The following is a 26,810-nucleotide window of genomic DNA, read 5'->3' as shown; positions in this document are numbered from 1 at the left end:
ACAGAGTGGGCCCAAGGACCGACCCTTGAGGGACACCACAGGTGACAGGGTGTGTCTGGGACCTTGCACCTCCCAAGGAGACGTACTCTGTTCTTCCAGACAGGTAGGACTGGAACCAGCTCAGGGCGGAATCAGAGAGTCCGATGGTGTGTTTGAGGCGCTGAAGGAGGATGTTATGGTCGACAGTGTCGAATGCTGCAGTCAGATCCAGGAGGATGAGGAGAGATGGGGATCCAGTATCAGCCACCATCAACAGGTCGTTTGTGACCCTGACCAGAGCTGTTTCAGTGCTGTGAGCGGAACGGAAACCGGACTGGAATTTTTCAAAGAGGCCGTTTAGTTGTAGATGGTCCTGAAGCTGGGCGGCATTTTTCCAGCACCTTGGCTAGAAATGGGAGGTTGGAGATGGGCCTGTAGTTGGCGAGGATGTCTGGGTCTAGGGTGGGTTTTTTGAGAAGGGGTCTGATGACGGCAGTTTTAAGAGCCGATGGAACATAACCAGCCTTGAGGGAGCTGTTGATGGCATAGGTGATCATGGGACTTATAGCCGAGATGTTGGATTTGACAAGGGCTGTGGGTAGAGGGTCTAGTGTGCAGGTGGAGGGTTTCATCTTGCAGGTGATGTCCTCAACCTCTTGCTGAGAGATCTCCGTGAAGCAGCAGAGCGGTTGGAAAATCCCATGCTGTGGGTTAGCAGTAGGGACAGACACAGCGCAAGGGGTGGAGAGAAGAGAGCGAATAGTGGCAACTTTTGTCCTGAAGAAAGTAACAAAGTTATTGCACTGCTCTTCTGTAGTGTCGATGTGTGAGGGAGTTTGTGGCTTGAGGAGATGATCAACAGTAGAGAAAAGCTGCTTGGAGTTTCCAGGATTTTTACTGATGATGTCGGAGTAGAATTGTGACCGTGCTTTTTTGAGTGACTTTGAGTAGGTTTTTTGATGTTCCTGATAGGCTAATCTGTGAACAGTGAGTCCAGATCGTGCGAGACGACGCTCAAGTACACGTCCAGCTGCCTTCATGCTACGCAACTCTGAAGTGAACCTAGGGGCTGACTGTTCGTGATTTCAGAGGGGCGTGGAGATCCAGGACAGTACTCAGGGTTTTGTTGTAGTATTCCACTGATTCACTGACTGTAGTGAAGTTTGCAGAGGGGGGGGATTTGCTGCAGGTCCAAAGTCATGATGTCTGTGTCGATGTGTTTCAGATTTCTGAAATAGATTTGACGTTTGGGTTTGATGTGGTGAGACAATTTGAACTCCATTGAAACAACCTTGTGATCCGACACTCCCAGATCGTACACCAACAGATTTGTGATGGGGGCCGAGTCAGTGATAACCAGGTCAAGCGTGTGCCCCCTGGTGTGTGTGGGGACATCAACATGCTGTTTGAGGTTGAGAACATCCAGTAGTTGCAAGAAGTCAGCTGCAGGTTGGCGGGAGAGGGTGTCAACATGGATGTTCAAATCCCCCAGTATGACAGTATTTGCAGACGTGGTACAGACTGAAGAGAGAAGTTAATTTATCTCTGAGGCCCAGGCCCCACGGGAACGAAAACGGGTTGTATCCGCATATTTCTCTTGCGTATAGCCCTTTTTGCCACACGACGCCGTAACGGAACGATAGAAACGGACCCTGCAAACGACAACGGGTCCAAAGGTGGATAGATCTGGGAACGGAGCGCTCTGGGGGGTCCAACGGCTCCGTGTGGTAGCCTATACGGTCATCATTTTCTGATAATGACGATGCAATAGCCCCACCTCTGCTGCTCACCCCCGCAAAAGTACACTGCACACTGAATTCAGATTATTTATCTTTATCTCGATATGGACATAAACGCGAGTGAAGTCTAATCTGACAGGACGGAGACACGCAGCTCCTCCCGCTGTGATGCAGCGGGAGCAAAACACACACTTCAAGTCAGATCATCACCCTTAGCTATTTTAATTACCTCTCAAACTACCTAAACTAGTTATAAATATGTTTATTTTTACTGTCGAGTCACTCATTACTGGATCAGCTGCTGCATGAGACAGACACTGATGCTGTCAGAAGAGAGGAAAAAGAGACAGGCTCCGTGTATTTTATTATTATATATCATTATATAGAGTCGTTATTCATTTGTTTTAAAGCTCAATAAATAACAAAGAAGACCTTTGACCGGCACTTTTATAATTTTGTCCGGAAGATTTAAACTTTAACACACGTTGACCGGCGAAAAACTCTGCCCGGTTCCCTCGGCCCCCACCACGGAGAATAAACAGAAGTGCAGCCATGATGTGAGCCTCTCCGCTCACACAGGGTTCAAAGAGGGACGGAAAGAGCAGGGTTTGGGTTGAACACAGGCGTTTATTAGCACCACAACAAAGTGTACAACACGGGTTGCAAAACGTTGCCCGTGTGGGATCCTTCACAGGTCCTTCGGCGACCTCCCAGGATCCTGCCTACTGCAAGACAGACCAGAACCAGGTTACCACATGCTTTTATTCAGTGACTGATTACCTGATTCCGATCAGCTGTCTGGCCTCCGGCCGAGCCACTCCCTTCACACCAGCAGCCGGCGCCCTAACCACACCCCTAACCACATACCCCCACCGCCCGACTCAGGCCGGGATCCCGCCGGCCGCAAGCTGACTCCCCCCCCCCCCTCCGCCGAGCGAGAGAGGAAATCAGCCACGACCATCCGGTTACCCGGCCTGTGGATCACCTTGAAGTTGAAAGGCTGTAGCGCCAGATACCACCGAGTGATCCAGGCGTTGGCATCCTTCATGCGGTGGAGCCACTGGAGCCGACCAGAGGGTGAAAGGGCGCCCCAGGAGGTAGTACCGCAGGGCGCCGACCGCCCACCGTATGGCGAGGCACTCCTTTTCCACCGTACTGTAGTTCACCTCCCTCTGGGCGAGCTTACGGCTAATGTACAGTACGGGGCGGTCGACCCCCTCTACCTGCTGGGACAAAACGGCCCCCACCCCACTGTTTGAGGCGTCGGTCTGCAACACAAAAGGGAGAGAGAAGTCAGGAGAATACAGAAGCGGCTTACCACAGAGGGCTTTTTTAACCCTCTCAAACGCCAGCTGACACTGCTCCGTCCACTGGACCGGATCTGAAGCACCCTTTCGGGTCAGGTCGGTCAGGGGACTGGTCAGCTCCGAAAAGGACGGGATGAACCGCCTGTAGTAGCCGGCCAGCCCCATGAACCTCCTGACCTCTTTTTTTCGTCTTGGGCGCCAGACAGGCTGAAATGGCGGTTGTTTTCTCTATCTGTGGCCACACCTGCCCGCCGCCCAAGTGGTACCCCAGATACCGTACCTCCCTCCGTCCAACCGCACACTTCTTCGGGTTGGCCGTAAGCCCCGCCTGCCTCAGGGACTCGAGCACTGCCCCCACCTGCTGCATATGCTGCTCCCATGTCTCACTGTGAATGATGACATCATCCAAGTAAGCAGCAGCATATGCAGAGTGGGGACGCAGCACCCGGTCCATGAGCCGCTGGAAGGTGGCTGGAGCTCCGAACAACCCGAAAGGAAGTGTGATAAATTGGTATAAACCATACGGAGTGGAGAAGGCCGTTTTGTCCTTAGACTCTGGAGAAAGGGGAATCTGCCAATAGCCCTTGGTTAAATCCAGTGTTGTGTAAAAGCGAGCAGTGCCTAGCCGATCCAGGAGTTCGTCGACCCGGGGCATTAGATAAGCATCAAATTTGGACACCTCGTTCACCCTGCGGTAGTCCATACAGAACCGGATTGACCCGTCGGACTTACGTACCAGCACGACGGGGCAACACCAGTCACTGGTGGACTCTTCTATCACTCCCATCTCTAGCATAGCCTGAAGCTCCGCCTGAACAATTTTCCTCTTGTGTTCAGGCAGCCGATAGGGCCGTGAACGAATGGCCACGCCAGGGGGCGTTTCTATGCGGTGGTGTATGAGAGAGGTGCGCCCTGGCAGCGGGGAGAACACATCGGCAAACTGCCTTTGCAACGAAGCAACGTCTGCTCTCTGGCCCGGTGAGAGATTGTCGCCACAACAGACCGGGGCTAATTTGTTGCTTTTAATGACCTCCGGTCCCAACTCATCTCTTTCAATCACCGTGGTGACCAGAGAAACAGACGCCACCTCCCTCCATGCTTTCAGGAGGTTAAGGTGGTAAATCTGTGTTGCTCCCCCCCCTGTCAGAACGCACCACCTCATAATCTACGTCCCCCACTCGTCGTGTGACCACGAAGGGTCCTTGCCACTTGGCGAGTAGTTTAGAGCTAGAGGATGGGAGTAATACAAGCACTTTATCTCCCGGTGAAAATTGTCTCAGTTTCGACCCTCTGTTGTACAGGCGCTGCTGACATTCCTGAGCCTGGAGCAAATTCTCCCGTGATATCTGCCCCAGTGAGTGGAGTTTTGCTCGCAGGTCCATAACGTACTGTATTTCGTTTTTACTGGTGCTTGGACCCTCCTCCCAGTTTTCCTTAACTAGGTACAAAACACCCCGGGGCTTCCTGCCAAATAAGAGCTCAAAGGGAGAAAATCCCGTGGAGGACTGGGGCACCTCCCGCACTGCAAACAACAGAGGATCTAGCCATTTATCCCAATTACGACTATCCTCGTGAACGAACTTACGAACCATGTTCTTTAGTGTTTTATTAAACCGTTCCACCAGGCCGTCGGTCTGAGGATGGTAAACACTAGTCCGTATTGAATGGACGCCCAATAGTTCATACAGCTCGCGTAGTGTGCGTGACATAAACTGTGTGCCCTGGTCAGTCAGGATCTCTTTCGGGATCCCGACTCGGGAGATAATGTGAAACAGTGCCTGCGCGACGCTCTTTGCAGAGATATTACGCAGCGGCACTGCCTCGGGATATCGCGTTGCATAATCCACTAGGACCAGTACAAAGCGATATCCCCGTGCACTCCGGTCTAATGGCCCGATGAGGTCCATACCAACTCTCTCAAAAGGCACCTCAATCAATGGTAACGGGCGCAAAGGCGCCCTCGGGGTGGCCGGCGGGTTAACCAGCTGTCATTCACGGCAAGATGCACACCACCGCTTCACATCTGCGCGAATGCCCGGCCAATAAAATCGGGCCATTATCCGGTGTAGTGATTTGTCGTACCCTAGGTGACCTGACATGGGGTTATAATGAGCCGCCTGGAAAACCATTTCCCGACGGCTTTTTGGCACCAACAACTGGGTATTTATATCTCCTGTCTGTGTGTCACGGCTCACACGATACAGCCTGTCCCTAACCACCGTAAAGTGTGGGTGAGTGAGTGCTGCGTTTGGGTGTAGCTGGGAGCCATCAATACTCACCACCTGGTCGAAGGCGTGCTGAAGGGTCTCGTCCCTCGACTGTTCGAGGGGGAAATCCTCCAAGGGAAACACCAGCGGGGCCAGAGGGACCTCCACGGCCCCCTCCGTGTCCGCTTCCCCCTCGACGTCGTCAGCCGCCTCCGACTCTCCACTAAACACAGCACACAACTCACATTTCCCTGCCGTCCGTGAACGCACCCCCATAGCCCCCGCTAGCTTAGCAAACCCCGGCCAATTCGTTCCCAACATCAGAGAGTGCGTAAGGCGAGTGCTAACTCCAGCCCTGACTCTATGCTTTTTCCCCTTATAAGAAATTTCCAGCGTCACCTCCGGGTACTGGTGAATATCCCCATGCACACACCTCACCTTCACCCACGATGCTTCAATCAATGCCCCAGGCCGAACCAAGCGCTGATGGATCATCGTCTGATTACAGCCCGTGTCCATCAGAGCCTGGTGTGTACCCCCCTGTATACATACCGGTATACGGTAAGTCCCTTCCAAATCGGGGGAGGCAACTGGCGGTCCCGCAACCCGGACCAGCTGTCCGACCTCCATGAGAGGACACTCCCGTCGGACGTGGCCGGGCTGCCCGCACCGCCAGCAATCCAGCCCTGGCGTCTGAGGAGCCCCACGTGGTGCCGGACAACCAGAAGCGTAGGCCGGACCCTGGGGAGAGATAAAAACAGGAGGGTAAGGTAGGGCTTGGGGGGGGAGTGTCGGGGCTGCGGGGTTGGGGCCGTGTGGTGGTGGTGGAGGAAGGGCAGCTGCTCCAGGAAATCTCCTCCTCGGGGCTGGGATGGGTCTGCCTGCTGAGACGGCCGGTAGTCGGGGCTCCTCTTTCATGCTCCGCCGGGGAAGCGAGAGGTGGTCCTCCGCGAGGACGACGGCTGCTTCCAAAGTTGGCGGGGTGATGGCACTGGACCCAATTTGCCGTTGAAGATGGCAGGCCGGCGATTAACTGCTCCAGCGCCACCTGCCCGACGACTTCCTCCGCCGAGCGCACCCCCGGCTGGAGCCAGCGGCTCGCTGCATCCAGAAGCTGTTGCGCGTATGAGAAGGGCCGGTCAGCGTCCTCGAAGGGGAGTGCCCGGAACCGGCGGCGATGTCCCTCTGGCGTGCTGCCAAGCCGGTCCAGGATGGCCTTCCTCAGATATCGGTACACATGCCGAGAGGCCGCGGGCAGGCTGTGGGCGGCTAACAGCGCACCCCCAGATAGCAGGGGCAATAGCTGCGCTGCCCACTCCTCCTCCGGCCACCCGCACGCCGCCGCTGTGCCCTCAAAGATGTCCAGGTATGCCTCCGGATCGTCCTCTGCCGTCAATTTCTGGAGGGCAATCGAAGGCGGTCGGGCCGGGTTGGTCGCGGGATCGGCCTCCCGGGCGGCCGGACGCTGCAGCAGCTCCCGTAGGAGGGCCCGGTCCTCGCGCTGGCTCGAGGCGATCCCGAGCAGAGCCTCGCTCTGCTGTCGCTGCAATGCTGTGGTGGTCTCCTGCATGTGGGCGAGACGTTGGAGGGCCTGACCCAGCGGGGTTTCTCCTTCCGACATGATTGACCCTGTTCAGGCGCCACTGTGAGCCTCTCCGCTCACACAGGGTTCAAAGAGGGATGGAAAGAGCAGGGTTTGGGTTGAACACAGGCGTTTATTAGCACCACAACAAAGTGTACAACACGGGTTGCAAAACGTTGCCCGTGTGGGATCCTTCACAGGTCCTTCGGCGACCTCCCAGGATCCTGCCTACTGCAAGACAGACCAGAACTAGGTTACCACATGCTTTTATTCAATGACTGATTACCTGATTCCGATCAGCTGTCTGGCCTCCGGCCGAGCCACTCCCTTCACACCAGCAGCCGGCGCCCTAACCACACCCCGCTGCCACACATGACAACCATTCTTCTTCGCTGCTTTTGTGGAGGAAGTTGCTGCTTTTGTGGAGGAAGTTACAGCGCCACGTACAGGCTCGGCATATGCACTGCAGCTTTTCCAGCGGTTGGATCTAAACGGAGCTGTCTCGTCTGGGAAGACACTATCCGGTGTATATTGCGTGTGGGCGGAAGCTTTTAGGCGATTGCGTTTGCGTTAATCCTATGCGTTTTGCCGTATGCGTTCCCGTGGGGCCGGGGCCTCAGATGAAGGCTGGGTTTGGTTTGGGTGGCATTCAAAGGAGGATGTAAACCGTCAAAGCTGTGATATTTTATTTTTGTCATTGTCTGCAAATCCTGTAAAAATATCAAAACCACCAGGCAGCAAGATGGAATATGGTGTATTGACTCAAAATAATAATGATGAGATTATGAAGGTCAGTGCATTCCTCTGGCTTATTGTTAACATTTACAGATATTTCATGATAATGGTCTTCTGTTTCAGGCTTTGGCCAGAAAGACTTCAACTTATTTGTAAGATCAATTTAATGTTAGGTTTTGTCTTTTTAATGCATTTTGGTCCATTTCTGTTACACAGATTAAATGGATATCATATTTAACAACAAATCTGTCAGCACCGTAGAAGAAAAACTCCAACCTATCTATGTACCGCTAAGCTTTTTGTCTTACTTTTTTAGTGCTACGCAGCTGCAACAGTCACACCGACCTAAATCATTCCCCTCCTTTCCAACCCTTAGGTTGATCCTTTGGCCTGGTTGGCTACTCTGTGAGTGATGTGTTTACGGTGAGGGCTTTGGCTAAAATGCAATACAGCACATATATATTAATTCCACTGATGGCTTTATCTGCTTTCGGACTCCATTTGTGTAGCGCGTGAGCGGATGCACATGGGTGTGTCTCAGTTTGTGAGTGTGTGTGTGTGCATGTGTATTCACAAGCACTGTTGCCATCTGTCTTTAACCATGTATACACACTACTTGTCTCCATCAAATATCTATCTCATGCCGATTGTCCACCTGCGCTCTGCTTATATAATGTGCATTTGTATGCGGCCTGAGATCATTTCAGTAATGGCCAACCATTCCACGTAGATCAGCAGTGACAAGCGTAATCTATATGTATGGCAGTGGCTTCCACAGTACACTGCACCCCTTTTACAGTCCATAGGCCCCCCCACATCAGAGGCTGCAGCCCCACAGCAGAGACAAGATGTTTTTATTTAATGTTTCTTTCATCGAAGACTTCTAAGGACAGCATTTTTCAAACATTTTGATTTCTGAAAAAGAACTTGTGAGGGCAGATGTGCCGTAATATTAAATTTGCGATGGAGTGTCGAAGGTAAATGAAAGCAGAGGATTGGTTGATGTCATTCCATCACAGAGGGAGTGAATGCCTGCAGTCATCACTGAAGGAGAATCCCATTTTCTAAATGTCCCAACAGATTGCTGATTGAGTTGTTTGGCCATAGAAGATGGCACCACTTACAATATAAAATGTTTGAGTGCTTTTTTCCCCCTCCTTCCATCTCCTCAGCAGCGTTTTATTTACGCTGTCTGCTTTTCCTGCCTTACAGGAGTCCACGTCCCTTTGCTAAATGTTTCATTTAGTTTCGGATGACAGGGCCCATGCAGCACCTCCAGGTTTCCAACAGTTTGCAGTGTGTATCGTCTTACCCATAATGCAAAAAGTATGTGGCGATGAAAACAGCCTTTCAATTGTTTTGTCTGGGGAAGAAGTAACATTAGAAAACTCGGACGGACAAAGGAATACACACGCATGCATACACCGCCAAAATGCCACCGCCCGAACAAACCACTCCCAACAAAGCTATCTTGTGACACTAGGGGACCGTAATGTTTGTTATTCATGATGGAGAGTCGGATCAGATGAGACAGCTGTTCTCCTCTGAAACATTTTTGATATGTAAAAGTTGGAAAGGTCAAAGATTCCTCTCTGCGGTGGTCTCTTAACACCACTGGATACAAACAGTTTCTCACAAACACAATTTTCTCTGAAGGCATAGCATAATCTCACAGGTGGGGTCCGATCTCAGAACCACAGATTTTCTGGCTATCCAACTACTTTAGCAGATATCTAAATCAAAACTTTTTTTAGCTGTTGTATCAACAACACCATAGTAGTTTTGTTGCTCTCTGGACAGTAGTGTACTAAAGTTGTGAGTAATGACTGTGAAGAATACTGTTATATACTGTAATATACAGTAATATACATATAGTTGCAATTCAGGCTCATATGGAAAATGATGTTCCCTACATTCGTTTTTCTTTCTTTTTGTGTGAGTTTTACCCTTTTTTCTTTTCCATTTACGTTGGCATTATGCAAATAATAGTGGAGAGAGCACATTTGTCAAGAGTTGCTATATACAGTATATGTGTATGTTTTTGTGTTTAGCATAAAATATGTGTACTAGCTGAAGGAAGAAGTAAATTGTTGAGTGTAATTTCAGATTTATGAATTTGGGAAGATGCTCCTTCATGAATTCCTTATTTTTATCCCAAAAGATTAAAGATAGCTGTAGTTTAACAGCATAGACGTGTTTAGTGATAGCAGCAGGATGGGAACTGAAGAAAATGTGAATCATAAAATTGCGGGTCCCCTGCTACCAGAATGATGTTGAAAATCAATGTACTGTAGGGAGAAGGAATTATAACCCTCACAGCAGGACAAGATAAACCATCCCTCTCTCTCTGTCTTGCTTTTTCTATTTTATAGACTACTGAGATTTATTGATGACAGCAGAATTTGCATTGCAGTTTTATAGATACACAAGCAAAACGTTTTATTTTTTCTAATAAATGTTTTAAATAGGTGTAATCATGAAATCATGTTACAATTCAGTTCTCCTCAAATCTCTCCCACTTCCCCTGTGAGTGTATCTAACATCGTTATTCATTGCTGGTATGCACTGAATCAAATACACTGAAATAATTGAATGTAACAAAGAAAAAGTGCAGCCAGTGAAATAGGTATATCAGATATTAGGCCGGAGGACATTTCCTTCATCATGTGTGTTAGTGCATTTATTTCTGGGCAATCACCCAAAATTGCCCAAAGTATGATTTAACTGTGAATAGGTAGCAATTAATTACCCTACAAAGGCAAACATTTTATTAAAATTGCTTTTCTTTCTTCTCTGCCAATTCCTGCGTCGATGATGTGATTTTCATTACACCTTTGACAGATAACTCCTCAAGCCACTTCAAAATGTCCTCACCAAGACTTGACTAAGAAGTGTACCTAATGGGACCGGCAATTAATTGTGGAATACACAGCTTCACATTCTCATTTCAATAAACTGACTTTTCAAAAGAAAAGCAAGAATCCCATTAGTTAGCAAAAACCTTACAATGTGTACATGGTTCTCTGTAGACTTCAGTGAGTGAGACAACTGACCAGCTGAGTGAAAATATGTGTCCACTGTTGGTCAAAAGTGAGAACCGCAGAGTCTCTCTCTGATCTGTTGAGGAGAGTTGAGTCTGTCGTGAACATTTGATGGACGTAATTGAGGGGAATACATGTTTGACTTTATATGAATTATTGCGGGTGACGTCTCTCTTTCTGCCCATCAATTTAGGTTTCTTCTCTGCCACTCATTTTAGTTATTTGGTATAGTTTTGTTATTTCTGGCTCCAAAAGCCACATTCTTATTTCTGTTGCCAGCTAGAGCTCTGCATCTGAAAATGTTTAACTCAAACTCAATCTGCTGGACATATGCACACCACACACACACGCACACACACACACACACACACACACACACACACACACACACACACACACACACACACACACGCACACACACACACACACACACACACACACACACACACACACACACACACACACACACACACACACACACACACACACACACACACACACACACACACACACACACACACACACACACCACACACACACACACACACACACACACACACACACACACATTCCTGATAAACATGCACATAAATTGCCACGTACATAGCCTGCATGCACACGCAAACTTGCAGCGCTTGCACATTTGGTCTTACACACAAAACAACAGCCTGATTCAAATCAGCAGAGCCGGCAGATTGCTGAACGGAAACCTGTCACTCTCTTGTGAGGAACCTCAGAGTCAAGGCTGTCAGACAGACAGAGAGAGAGACAGAGAGAGAGACAGGCAGACAGATGACAGCATGTGTTTGTTTCCCAGTCTTCGACAAGCTGCATCGCTGTCACTGCCAAGTTGGAACAAACGCTTTTAAAACCCAAAATGAGCCAGCAGTAAACAACAATGATGGATGGACTTTTCAATAGTGGATGGAATGTGTGTCTGTTTGGAGCAGGCAAATAATAGCTATCATTAAAAAGTGAAAGACAAACAAATAAAACACTTTTGATCATAATATCTCGTTTAACAGCCACATTAAGCCCTTCAATGGCCATATGACACTCACTATAATTTAGAATGAAGTGTTGATTGCAGACATGAAGCTAATCCGTACACCTCAACAGGAGTTTGAGATCAATTCTGATTTAATGACAGAGGAAAAATATCAGTTAAACAAAGATTGTGACTAAATGAAAGGCCAGGTTAATTGTCTTGTTGGCTCCAAATTGCATGAATATATAACTTTAACTTATTTCAGTTGGACATTTTATTGTTGTTTAGTAACACAGGTAGTCCGCTGTGCTTAATATCAAAGGATACCAAAACAACACAAAATATCATGTGTGAAAATCCAGCTTTCTGTGTGGGAAAGCCCAATTTCTCTCTTTAGATAACACCTGTCATCATACTTTCATTTGAGCCAAGAGGAGCTAATCAAACAGATTTTCTATAAGGAGGCCAAAGAAGCTCATCTCGCTGTAGCCCTTCTTTGTGATTTAAGCTGATAAGACAAGTCTAGTTTTACAGTAAAATCTCTGCAGCTTTAATCAGACTCATTAAATCAGAGAAGCTTTATTTAAGCTTACATTTTCAGCTATTTCATAAAACTTATACTGTTAAACTGATGATTTAGCACTCTTGGAGCTAGAGCCTAACCTGGCATTTGGCCAGTCTTTTTATAGAGGCTACTTCAGGAAATCTACTGGAAAATACACAATTAGAAAAGTTAAATCAATGTTGTGTGTGTCAAACATTATTGAAATTTGCAAATTACGAAAAGCACATTAAAATCTTACAACCCTTTACATACCCCACTTTGAAGATAATACATTAGAAACTGTTGCCAGTAAGAAACCTTCCCCTTCTGAATCTAAATATTAAGCATTGAAAACACAACTTCCTTTCATTTAAAGGTGGGGTAATTTTGGAGAAACCAGCTCGAGTGCGCTAGAATTTGAAAATACACAGACGGAAAAAATCTGCCACTTCCTTACAGAGCCCCTCCTCCAACACACACGAACGCGCACATGACCAATGAGGGCACGAGATAAGTTTGTGCACAGATGGAAGGCTGACAGGCAGGTAGGCCATCCAGTTATTTTAGCCGGGCCGGCTAAAATGATTGGTCGTACTTTTTACAGTACTACGGCTTCCACAGATGACGTTTTTTTATGGATTTTTTGTCAAAGCACTTAAGATATTCATTGCTATCGGGATGTTAAGAGCATTCCATGGAATATAACAAAAAGTGTATCTCGAGTCGGTTTCTCAAACTTACCTACCCCACCTTTAATGTTGACTGACCTCAGCAATGATGTTTACACATGCTTCCACTTCACTAAATGCAGACCTTACCTGTTTCTTAACTTGGAACAGAGGAAGCATGATTCTCACTGCTCTCATTTATTAAGGTTATGATTTTGAAAGACATCCAAAGAGAAAGAGAAGCCCTAAAGCAGACCTTGGAAAGCAGGACATTTCAAATGTTGATTTAAAAAAACTTGTATGTCAGTAGTGTATGGGTGAATTCCCTGTTTCCACTCTTGTTTCTTGTTTTCAGATTCCCTTTTGCTTAAAATTGTACCCAGTGCTTTAAAAGTACCTGGATTAATGTGTCCCTGCTGGTGAGGTTGCTACTGTGTGCCAAAGTCGTAAAAAACCCAACCATTTACTTCTTAAGACAAACATGATTATGAATTTCATCACCTTAGATTTATTGCAGTTGGAATCAAAAATAAGACTACTCTTTTAGACAATTCAGACCTGCCAGGACTGGTTTTTGCTTTCAGTGTTGGTAATGTCTCTAAAATTGCAGCATTCAATTATTAGTTTTATGTAACAGATGAATATAGCCTATTTGAATCTAACCCAAATAAATACATGTTGTGTGTGTTAAGGGGATTCTTGGTAAATTCAAAGTATGCCTGCTTCTTGCAGTCAGACCACCACACCATTGTCCAGTGCCAAGGTCCCTGTTTGAGTTGTGTGAGCATTTCAGTCAATTTGTAGGATAACATGCAGAGTTACGGTGCATTCATTTTAGTGACCTGTAGTAAAAATAAGCTCAGAAATTACACTGGAAGACTTCATTGTGTGTATTAATGTCTGAATTCAGATCCAGGCTAAATTGATTTTCCTACGCTCTGTCTCTCCTTCCCTACATCTACACCTACACCACATAAAAAGCTTAATCTACCTAAAGTCTTACCATATGCCCCTGTTTACTTTCCAAATCCATCTTTCCTCTTGATATGGTTGGCATAGACTGAATCCAGCACTTTATTTGCTCAATTTAGCAATCTGTGTGTGACATTTTAGAAATGCACTTGGGTTTTTTCACTGTTTCAGTATAATGAAGTAGAGCTAGTATAATGTGGAAAAAGACAATAATGCATTCCTTTTGTTGGACAGTTTATAGCTTTGGCTCAATAGTTAGATGTGTGTTTGATAGTGCCATGCTGTATCCATTGAGTTACACAGGTGCAGTTTATACTGCAGTCCAAACAGATAGAACTTGCAGCTCAAATAATTGGAGCCATTCATTAAGCCAGAATCCGAAGCCAGATTGTGTCAGCTGCCTTGATCTGAATTTAATCAGTAGAAAAACACCCTCCCTCCCTGAACACTCCACCGTCCAGCAGAGAGCCGGGGACTCGCAATGAACCCTGCATCTAGAACCTCGCCTTAATTAGTCCATTGTTTCTGCGCGGCCCAGCATGCAACTCTCTCGGCAAAGAGCTTCATGGGAGTTTGTTCAAGCTGTCACCTGGGGCAAAACTTTACTTACAGGCAACCTCAAACCTCCTCCTCTCTCCACTCTACACAGACATACTGTATTTCTATTTATCCTTCATCGTCCTTGCTGACAGATATACATTTGGACAGACAGATGTATGACTTATCAAGGTCTTAATCTGCTTTCTCAGCATAAAGGAGAAGCAAGGGGAGGGGAAAGAGGAGAGAATCAATTCAGAGTTCTGATTGTTCTAGGCTGTGTTCACACACTGCACAACTCCAAACTGCTGCTTCCCTTGAAACACCATTTGATTCCTTTTAACACAAATTAACTCGCAAAGATAAATAAACGTTTAGTTTTGTTGTTGGAACACACAGAGATGCTTAAAATAGACATCTGAACAGACTAGAAGTTATGCTATGTGCCATTACATTTAGACTGAACTGAGGCATCCTAAGTGCAAATCTCATTGTATATTACTTATCCAGGCGGTTTGTTAATGTGATTGAAAAAAATAGGATAGTTTGAGTTCGTCAGGGTCAATTTAGCTTGAGACAAAGAGTATTCATCATCCAGGTTTTACAAAATCAGGAGGAAGGCCCAAAAGACAGAGAACCACTCACACTCTGTCTATTGCTCTCAATGAGAGCATCAACCTCTCAATTTCCAAGGGGAAAAGATCTTGAATGTCACTGGCATCGTCGGATAAAGGGAGCTCAAGAGTGGACCCCTCGAGATTCATCTGTTAAGGCAGAAAGGGTGCTTTTGTCTCAATAAAGCAGTAATTACACTCGAGACTGAAGGATTTCCTTCGCTGTTTGATCTCAGAAAATTGATATAATTATCCTGCATGGGAAAAATAATCTCAGATGTACTGTGGAATGAAGCAGTTATTGATGACATTTGAGATTAGTCATGCTTAATTATACTCATGAATGCCTAGACGACATGTCCAGCATGGCTCTGTTCTCAGTGCCGTTTAGGCAAACCGCAGGGCACAGATCATGGATAAAGATTACAACTTTTAACGTGTCAAACGTTGGTCAGTACTGGTTTCCTGGCTGCTGAATTGCATTACATTACATAGCGGTGTTTGATAAGGCTGGGAAACTTGATCTCCAAAAGGCTCCCATCTGATCAATGCCAACAGGGGGAGCTGCAGCATTTCTAATTGTTTTACAAAGAGAGAGACAAATGGAGAACATGAGAATGGGTTGGCCCCTTCAGCAAGTTGCTGCATCTCTGTACGTAAAATAACACTTTCATTCTAAAGAGCAATACAGTATGTGATTACAGTTCTAGCTTCCCTTTTTCTTCAGCATATTATAATAAGACTTAAGGGATAATGGTGCTCAACCTCTTTGTTTAACAAGGTATTCATTTACTTGAAAACCACTCAGATTAATTCATATTTTATAGAAGCCTTATAGTCTCAAAAAGTCTATCACATAGATATTTTTTTTAAACTTTCCACATCATTCAACTTTAAGCATTTCATACCCATGTGCTGGCAGGATATATGGGCTGAAACTGGACTGCATAACATTGAGTTTGATTAAATTAAATTAAATGTAGCTCATTCATTTATTACATCTTGATCACATTAATGGCAATGGACAGTTAAATTCTTAATCTCCCATCTATTACATTATTAATGGGACACATGGATCATCAAATCAATTAGTGATGATAACGATAACATTGCAAAATCATAGCTTTTGATCAATTACAGGGTGGACTGCGCAGATTAATGTAATGAATAACGGCCAAAGGAACTGGATGTGAAGTCTGTGTCCAACCATTGGAATTCTGTAGAAAAGGTAACATAGGCACAAGATACTGTATGATGCTGTAACACGTAAAAAGAGTAAACAGAAAATAGCAAAACATTAGCCTGTAATCAGCCATGACTTGTTGAAATGTTGTGGAAAGAGACAGTACTGTATATCCCCTTTTTTACTCACTGTAAGTAACTTATATAAGATTAGTAACAATTTATGTTATAGGTTGAGCATAAGCCAGCCAGTTATCTCATCCAGTGATTTCCTTAAAAGTACGTTAGCTTCAGTTTGGGGAAAGCAAAAGCAAAGTGTCCTTATTACCAGCTACCATTGATCTGGCATTGCAGCTGCTTTGATCCTCTCGTAATATGGTCTGATGGTCTGTATATTATGGTGTTTTACATTTGAAAATATTTATTTATTTAAATCTATTTTATTCCTGTTATCAAGTTTGACACTTGCAGCCATGTAATGGGTGTCACATGTTTGCTATTTTGGAATTCAAATATACATGATAAATGTTCTGTAAAAGCACATTTAATATATATATATTCTGTCTTTATTCCTGTCTTTAAAAATTCTTTGAATAATATATTAAATGTTTAGTTTAAATTAGAAAGTTAGGGAACACTTTTAAAAACCTTAAATAGCATCCTTGAAATCCACATTTTATGTCTGGTCCATGTACTGAATAACCTACATCAGTCGATTTTGTCAGGTATAGTGTCTGAGCCCTGGGCAAATGCACCTTTCTCACTTCCTGGCTGTGCAGGAAAGGAGGAGTGCCATGAAGAGGAAGATAACAGAGTCAACAGAGTAAACCAGAGCTGAGGGGCACAGGGGACAGGAATTTGTTTGAAACCAGAACATTTTGTTATCTGAGCCAAGTTATTTTAAACCTTAAGGGAGGTCTTAAAAGAACCTCTCGACTGCAAGGACTTATTTTTTGGTAAGTAAAGTCTCCAATGTTTTGGACCTACCAGACAAGCTCTGTTGCCTTTGAGATTTGCTTTTTTTCAATAGATCTAATATAATAATCTAATTTGTTGTAATAATGTGTTGGAATTAGACATTCATGCTTTTTCTGATGTGATACATCTTCTTTCCCTTTATTAATTATTATATTTACAAATAAAGTGTTTAACCCATGCAAAGTGATGCAAATAAGTCCTTGAACCACCTATATTATGGAAAATGTTGTTAACCTAATCTCAAGAAAATGTAAGGTAAAATAGATAAGACATGAAAGAGGGGTTGTTTAGTAGTAATTCTGCTTTCTAGAGATCATTTTTCAGTCAGTATGTTCAGTGTTGTTGCCTTTTTGAAGCCCGACCTTGAACAGTTTGAAATATGTATAATTTTATTTATTGACAATGGTGGAGCTATAACAGAATACCACACGGGAAAAACATATCACAAAGCAGGTTAGAGGAAGGTTAGAGGTTGTTTTGAAGCTACCCACAAGCAATCTCACATCATCGAGTCAAAGCAGGGAACATTTCACGAGCAAATCTTTTTAAGATAAGCTAAACTAAAAATGAAAGAAACCACAGGACGGGCATGTTCCTAGAGGGATCCCCCACTTGTACAGCTGAGCGTGCAATATGTCCTGCAACATTAAACTTCAAGACACAGAAACAAGTATAATGGCATTCTGAGATTGACAGGTTTTTTTATTTCAATACAAACCGTATAAACACCCATGTTTCCACAGCCATGCCTCATGTTGATTGTGGTGCTCCTGATGCTTCCCCATCATCACAAACCGTTTGCCGCCTCAATCTCACTCTCAGTCTCACCGCTCTATTCCCCCGGTGCTACAATCTCTCACCCTGCCACTAGACCTGTATCATAAATCTTCCCAACCCCCCTTCCCCTAAATCCCCACCTCTAGCGCCCATTTTACCTCCCCTGCCGTTCACTAGCAGCAAAAGCCCTATTAACCCCTTGCTTGGCTCTATATTGTTGTTGAATAATTGAAGATGAACAGTGAAAAGGCTCCTCAATAATGAATAAGATAGGACGTCTTTTAAAGGTGGAAGAGCCCTGTGAATTATTCAGTGGGCAAATCTGTAGTAAAAGACAACTGTTGCATAGAGAAATCTACCAGTCCCTGCCCTGCTAGGTCCCTGCTAGGTCCCTGCTAGGTCCCTGCTAGGTCGGACCTAGGTCCCTGCTAGGTCCCTGCTAGGTCCCTGCTAGCTAGGTCCCTACATCAGTAAAGTTACTTTTTCCCTGTTTTGTGAAAATAAAGCTTTGATGTTTGAAAAATGTAATACAAATGTAACATACATCACTATGCTATGAATTCGTTTTTTCACATGTATTTTGATGCTGTTGTTGTTGTCCACCAGTCAACCCTGTACAATAAAAGTATTTCAAAAATTATATTCCTCTCATCTTGAGTGTTTACAGCTGATTAAATGTTTCTTGTACTCAAAAAAATTACAGCGATATCTGTTTTCTGGATTTTATATCAACTGCTGTAACTGACTCTCTTCCAAGGCTCCACAGCAGCTCTGAAATTCAAAATATCCACAATAAAAGCATTCTCTGGTCTCTCGGACACCAGTAAAAACCCAACAAAAACCTTTTACATTGAAATGACAACATTTTGGCATACAGACATTTATTTACACATCTAGCTGTGAAGGACCAAGCCATAATAATAAGAATTACAAAGAGTCATGTTTCTGTTCAAGTGGTGAAAGTAAGTCCAATACTTACTTTCTCGACCAACTCCTGAGAGAAATATGTGTCTCTTTCTTTAACATTTAAATGCTCCACATCTGAAAACAGCTGCCTTCTTTGGCTGAAAACAACACTATGAGAGCAGTGAGTGAAACAAAACAGTTACAATGCTGGACAGCCAAACAATGAGCTGCAACTTGCTATTAAAGCTGAGGGTATCATCGTTAGGTTATTATTCTCTGTAGGTTCATCCCAATAAGCGACTCCTTTCAAATTGCAAAATAGTTTTCACATTGTCATTTGATACATAGTTTTATAAAAATATTAATTATTGCTGCTGTAAGTAATATTTAACTATATCATTTATATTTTTGCCATAAAGTGAGAAAGCTGCAAATCTGCAGTCTGTGAAACTTAAAGTGGACCTATCATACTATATTTGAATAATATAGTGTAGGACCATACCTATATAAGGCATATTTATACTTTCTTTTTTTCAAAATACCAAACAGATCATGCATTTTAGCCATGCCTCATTTTGCTCAATTTGACATTTTTTAGCTCTGGATTTGCAAGGGCAGATTCAGTGAGAACAGCACCATCTACTGGCCTGGCATATGTACTACAGCGTCTCCAGCACTTTCGAACGGCAATGGCCGTGGCTGTCTCCTCCTGATTGGTGGAGTTGGCCCAATAGCCGTAGCGCCACTGTCCTGACGTCAGGACAGTGTTCAAATCTGGATCAGTTTTTATCAGATCCGTTGCAGCCCCTTTTTTAGAAATGTGGGTATGGAGGAAAATAGAGAGGGTTGTGTTTTCTGACACTTGGTGAGTTCCCTGGAACACCGGGGACACATATTCATGTATAAAAGACGTACAAAAGTGCATTTTGCATGATAGGTCCCCTTTAAGTGCCAAAACAGGAAACTGTCTGTCAACAGTAGGGCGTTCCAAACCACAAAAGTTGACCGGTTGCAGTGAAGAGGACGGATGAGAAAATAAATGTTTGGAGCAGCCTTGTCGTTGTATCCCCCATGGCGCAGCAGAGAGCAGATCTCTGTCTGGGGTCACAGCCACCGCTGAGAGCACACCTGGCAGCACAGATACAGTCATTTCTCCACCAGAGAATAGAAGTAAGTCAGTGTGTGTGACTTTGTGTTTGTGTGGGTGTCTGTACTCCTGCGCTGGAGGAAGACATAATGTCAGAGAAGAGGAATAGAGGAAGTATGTGTGTGTCTATTGGAAGAAGGTGAGAGAAAAGACAAAAGACTGAGGAGATGTTGCATGTGCATGCGTGCACATGCCTTTGTTTGTTGAATATTCAAATGTTAGGAAAGTTTAGGCTGAGGAAAATCTTATAATAAAAGTAAAAGTTAGGGTGACAATAAAGGAGAAACAGTGGAAACAGTGACATGTCACTTTGCTTTACTATTACTTCTGATGTGCATTTACAGAGTGAAAGATAATTTCCCACATTTTGATGCTATGATAACGCTTTTATTGGTGTTGACATTTTATGAAATACACTTCCTGGCTTTCTTTCAAAAGTAAAACAAAAAAGATTTGTGTCTGAGAGAGTGAGGCTAGCTGTAACAGGGTACATCAGTTGTGTGAAGAAACAATTGTTATGTAATCTTTGACCCTGATTGTTTTTCTTTCTATTTCTCCCCTACACTCTTTTAGTAGATCTAAATCTGGAAGCACTTAACCGTAGTTGTCGGACTTACACTTGACATTGACGTAGGGCACATGCGAGAGGACCCGGTTCAGCACCTTGTGGCACTCCACTGCCACTAGCTCAAGTGCCAGGTCAGGCGTCTTAGATGTCACAGGACATTTTAATGGAAAAAATTAAATAATTCATAAAGAGACCTTCCAGGAGTTCTGAGTGTTCCCTCTGCAAATGTGAATACCCATTGTGACAGAAGCGTTAGAGTTACATAGAAGCAGAGAGTAGATAGAAACAGACAACTTGACATTCAATCCCATTTTGCAAGCTCTTATTCAAGTAACAAATGTTTAATTTAACGTTAAAGCAGAAAAATCGTAATCTCAAAATGTCTCAAAAATTACACAAATTCACAAAATGCAATAAAGTGACATAAAAAATGAGATTACAACATTCTCTCAGATTATTTCTGCTTTGCTAACAGTTATTTTACTCATAGAGATCGGGGAAATCTTTCGTTTTTTTTAGGTAGTGCCAAGTGTGAGCCTGTCAGTTAAGCTGGTTGGTGTGGCATGCTGATTATCTCTGTGACCTGCATTGTTACAGCCATTGCCTTCTACTGTTTTGCAGCCCGTTCCGAGTCTTCACACTTGTTCTCATTTATAATGAATACAGACGGAGCTGCAATATTAATAAGCCCTGGAGCCTTGGGCACTGGGTTTATTTAAGGGTTCACATTATGAGAATAATGGAGGTGACAAGATCTTTGGTTGTGCATATATGAATGTAGTTGTGTTTTTATTCACATTTATGCTTTCTTAATGTAAGTAAAATCGAGGGAAAGGGATTGATCCCCTGAATGCAATAGCCCCGCTGACAGGCCAAAGGAAAGATACTGAACATCTCTTGTTCATTCACAGCTACCCAAAATAGCTTTTTGAATTATTCACAACATGCATAGACTGACATTTTATACCTTAAGATAAGTAAACTGCTTGACTGCTATCTGTCTGAGCATTTAAGTAATGGCAAAGTTGGAGTGGCACATACAACTATTGGCTGTTTTTAAGAATGTAAGTCAACTTGAAAGAACTGAAAAGAACCATTTGCTCGCTTCCGAGCTTGTAATTTCCAAGCCACAGGTGATGAATTGCTGTTAAATCATATTAGATAAGGTATACTCTGAGAGAACCAAGACAGTTTAGAGTGTGAAAGAGTGAATTTAAATGAAATTGATGAAACTGATGTGAGAAATGAGACAGCCCTATGAACCAATCTAATCTAAAATAAAGTGCAACTTCAGAGGGCTCATGATACAAAGTAATGCAGGCACAAGATTCAGTGTAGAAAACTTGTAAACAGACACTTGAACAAAGGTCTACAGTAAGCATAATGGTAGAACAGATGATTACTAAAATATATAAAAGCAAATCGAAAGGCAAATAACACAAAATCTACTCAACAATCTTAAAGGTTGGCATGCACAATTCCTTAAAATTGTTATAATAAGGAAGACCATCTTGAAAAAGCAACAGGATATCCTACAATGACTAACGTAACAGCTGACAGGGCTACAGAATTTGGCACAGTATTTTACAGTATATTTCTTTGGACATGCCTTAGCCATGTGCTGGATCTGCTCTACGCCACATAATATTCTAGAGAAATGCGTAGCAACATAGATCAATGGCATTTGTAGGTTCACTACCAGCATTGTACTTTTCAAAGTTATTTTTGTATATAACATATATCATTCATTAGGTTACTGTCAAAGCATCAGAGAGTTGTTGCATAATGCATTGAGGCCTGTGCTTCTTCTTGATCTGCCAACACTTTTCTCCAAGACAACCTTAGTCTGTATTTTCTGTGTACAATCACAGCCTAGGACATGTTGCCTATCTGAGAGGGAAGGCTGCAATTACAAAAAAACAGGGCAAGAGTTTTTGACTCGCTTTGATGGACTAACATTTCAGATATTGCAGAGATCTAAATAGGAGGTTCACAAGAAACAATCAGACCTATATTGGCATATTGTGTTTAGACAAATGTTATCATTCAGCCGTCATTACTAAACCAAAGTGATTCAAAATGTGCTATGTAACATGCATAGAACTGCACATCAGGATTGTTTTTACCACTTTGCAAGCAACTTACAGCTAAGAAATCTCAAGATGGTGTGGAAAATTCAATAAATGCAAGGACTTATCAGATCCCTTACTCTGGGAAATCAGAGAATGTGTGTCTTAAACAGATCGCATTTATTTCCATTCTAAGTTTCTCTCCTCTTTCCCCTTACCTCAAATCTTGATTTAATTCAAACTAGCCAAGGTTAGCCACCATGCCAGAGAGAAGAATTGGTTCCAGAGATTACCCTGCGAACAGAGCTGACGTCATGGCCTTTTCATTCAGAGAGCTCCTTTTGTTGGACAGAGGCTTACAAGGAACTTAAGCGAAACGTTACAAACATTTAACCATGGCTATTAAGGAAATGTACCCCATGTGTCACTGGTTTTAAAATCAAAAGAAATGCGGTTTTAGAATGTGTTCCTCTATTATACTATATGTTATGTTAATGAGCCATTTGATGTGGCATTAGGAGAAAGATATGCAAAGTCTTTAAGATAAATAAATAAATTAGCAGCATTTTTCTTCTGATGACAGTTTCTCTAAATGGATTTTATGCTATGCTTTCTCTTGCCTTTCTTTACACACATACTCTAAATCCATATATATAGGTTCTCACCAAAAGGCAGTACTTCAGTCCTAACCCAAAGACATAAAGAAACATTCTGTTGATTTACAACCATAGCCTTGTTGTCATAGTTTTGACCAGGCTAATACCAGTTAGCTCCTTATACTGTTCTCACTACCTGTGTACCTCACTGGCTGAAAGTTCTTGCCAACACGTAGTGGCATCAGATGTGTGAAAGTCTGTCAAACTGAAATTGCTGTAAAGACATACTGTATTGTTCTCTTGTGCTTAAAAACAATTTAACTCAATTGTCCATGCCAATAAAGGTATAGACTTGTGGTACAAATTCAACATAAACTGTTTTGGTGACTTGAAGGTCAAACCATTCATCACAGTTTGGAGATGAATCCCCTTCAAGTGTTAATGATCTTGACTCAAGAGTATTAATTTGAGCATCAGAGGCATCAACACATTTATATTGCGTTTAACAGAGTTGCTCAGATTATCTTGAAAATAACAATTTCCCAGTGTTGAAAGAACACCATTTTAATGTTTACAAATTCATCTAAGGATATAAACAAACAACCTTATTCCCCTGAGCTCCTTTAAAGTGGATCCTTGATCCAGTCTCTTTCTTAGCAGATCGATGGTGGTTGAAGAGTTCATTATCCAAGACAAATCTATATGCTTCTCTGCCCCATCTTCAGCCGTTCTTCTCATCCCTTCCTCGCTCTGCCTTTTAATTGGCCTTCAGTCATAAGTCATCTCAGCCGCACTTGTTCTTTTACCCACTCTGCCATTCCAGTCTAATGACAAAAAGGCTAATTTTACACCCACCAGTCGTTCCGTTTAATTACTGACTGTCCAGACTTCTCTGGCTCAATCAATAACAAGCCTATAGAGATGGAGAAAAGATTTGGGAGAAAAAAAATGATTTGCAAGATGAAAGAAGATTTCTCATGTCATTTGACAAGGACAGTTATCAGAAGTAAAATAGCAGGTAGCTAATTGGTAATTTGGGATGATTTCACTTATCTCACAAGCAAATCTAGAATTATATTAACTGTATCTAAACTGTGCCTCGATAGGACCTGCAGTCGTTCACCAACTGGACTGTTCAATCCCCTGCCCCCCTGCTCCCGTGGTCAACATGTCAAAGTATCTTTAGTATAGTGGCGGCCGGCCCATAGGGGCGCTAGGGGCGCCGCCCCCCCTCTTCCCACATTAAAAATAAAAAAAATAAAAAAAATAAAAAAATATATATTTAAAAAATATATTTTTTATTTTTATTTTTATTTTTAATAAACAAGGTAAATATTATATAATTGGTATCAGTAAAATGTATAATCTACAATAAAATCTCGTTTAAAATTGTGTTACGATGTCTAAAGTTACTGATAAATCACATGTTTCCTGCCTGGCCTTGCCGTGTATCATTACCCTCTCTCGTCTGGGCGCTATGCACAGCGCCCAGACGAGAGTGCAGCAAGTGCAGCAGAAGCCAACTGTTGCTATCTTTAAACTATGCCGCCGAAACATAATTTCAGCCAATCAGCGTAGTCAAATCTGATGGTCACAGGGTGCCTACATCAGCGCCCGGTGCAGTCTGTGAGTTGTTTGGACTCGTATCCAAGGAGACAAAACAGGAAGCTGTCATACACTCTGGAAGCTACCATTATCAGCTAATGAAAACTCAGTTTTTTACATAAAAATAGAATTATGGATCATCAATCATTTTTTCAAAGTGACAGACACATTGGATTAACCTAAGGATTAACCTTCAGCTGCGTTTTTCTCGTTTTTGATCAGAATTGTTATTCTGCAAAAGGTGAGCATATCTCCGTGTTTTGCTACCTAAAGCTACATCGTGTGATGTCTGTATTTACTTCCCCTGTCGCGAGTTCTGATCGCTCAGTGATGATACTTATATTTCTAGAATCTGTGTGTGTGCATATCCGATAAGTATATCGATTGATTTATACCTAGAGTGCGTTAGCATTTTTTCGCTCAGGGCTCATTTAGACGCTTCTTGTGAGACTTGTGTTTTGTTTCGGTAAACATGGTTTATATCATCAGTTAGCTGCGTTTCCTCTGAGTAGGACACATGAATAGTTTATTACATTTTAAGAAGCCCTGAGACACAGTTTCGTGAGAAAGCCCCTTAACAGGTTAAATGGGAATTAAATCATTTTAAGTAATTTTGAGTGTTCCCAAAGCCCCGGTGTTCTGCAGTTTGTGTGGGCCTACTGTACTGTTGCACAGTTTATGCTGTAGAAACTATGTCCAGGACAAGGTGTTTGGAAGTTTTGGAAGATTCATAGCTAACCACACTGAAGTTATGGAGGTATTGATCAGTCTTCTCATATTTTTAAGCCTCAACATCCCCCGGTAAATTATCCCTCCTAGTATTGTTTGATCGCCATTTCCACAGCCCCACCTAAAATATTTTCCACCAGCCGCCACTGCCAAGACTGAATGTTTGACCTTTTCCACCTTACCACCTGTTAGTAGTACATTGTTGCTTATTTAGTTATAGTTGGTCTTATTTTCAAACTACAGAAGTTATTACAAATAAACTACAAGGAGCGAACTTGATGTTATAAACACTGAAAGGTAACTCATCCATTACACAGTTTTGGTCACTGTCATCCTGCATTAGCATCTCAGATCTGCAGGGTAGCAAATGTAATTCTTTCTTTGTCTGGTGGTCATGAAAAACACACTTGAAAATAGTTGTTGTCCCAAAGAGACTAGAACTGGACCCCATATCGCATTTATAATGATAGATAAGTAACAGTTGGAAAATCTATCAATCATTTTTCAAAAAATTGCTTCTAAAAACCTTTTAGTGCTTTCACCTCGTAAATAAACCACAACAGTTTGCCAGGACTCACTGGTGAGCAGAATTATTATTTTAAAAAGATTTAGCAAACATGGAGTAAGGGGTCGCATGGCACTAACTGCTTGGTACAGAGAACTATATCCACCATGGTAAATGTTACTGGTATCTGATGCAAACCCCCTTCTCATCTGGTAAAACTCAGCTTTAAATAGAAGAATTACATTTGAAACTCGATTCATAAATCACTGCTTAAGTAGCCATCGTGATTCATCAGATCAAAACAGGGATACCTGGCAAGCAAGGGCACTGTGAAGTATAATATGATGAGAAAATGACGTTTACCAGACTCAGTGGTGTAGAGCGGGTCCAAATAGATAGAACATGTCATTTTTTTACCGTTTCTGTGAAACTTAAAGACCCAATGAAAAATGACCTGCCCCTATCAAGAATGTGCAACCCCTGTGTGTTCTTGTTTACACACACATCAAGCCTGAGTGTCTACCAGCTTGAACCAGTCGGAGACAACCAATCAGTGGAGTCAGGTGAATATGCTCAATTATTGGGGACCAATGGGAGATGGCATGCTGGGCTGGGCAAGGAAGTGATGGTGGAACTGAGTGGCTATGGCAGTGCTAATGGTAAGTGAGAGGTAATTAGAGAGAAAAGACTTGTGTGCTGCTCTCCATCCGGCGAACAGAGTAAGGAGCCGGCGTCCCCATCGCCTCATTTATCATCATCTGTTTAGCAGGAGGCTCAGAGTCAGGACAAACAGAACAAACTCCCCTCCATCTTTCTCCTTCTCTCAGCCTCTCTC

The sequence above is a fragment of the Trematomus bernacchii genome, unplaced genomic scaffold, assembly GCF_902827165.1.
Source record: "Trematomus bernacchii unplaced genomic scaffold, fTreBer1.1, whole genome shotgun sequence".
NCBI lineage: Eukaryota > Metazoa > Chordata > Actinopteri > Perciformes > Nototheniidae > Trematomus > Trematomus bernacchii.
Note: the sequence above shows the minus strand (reverse complement) of the source record.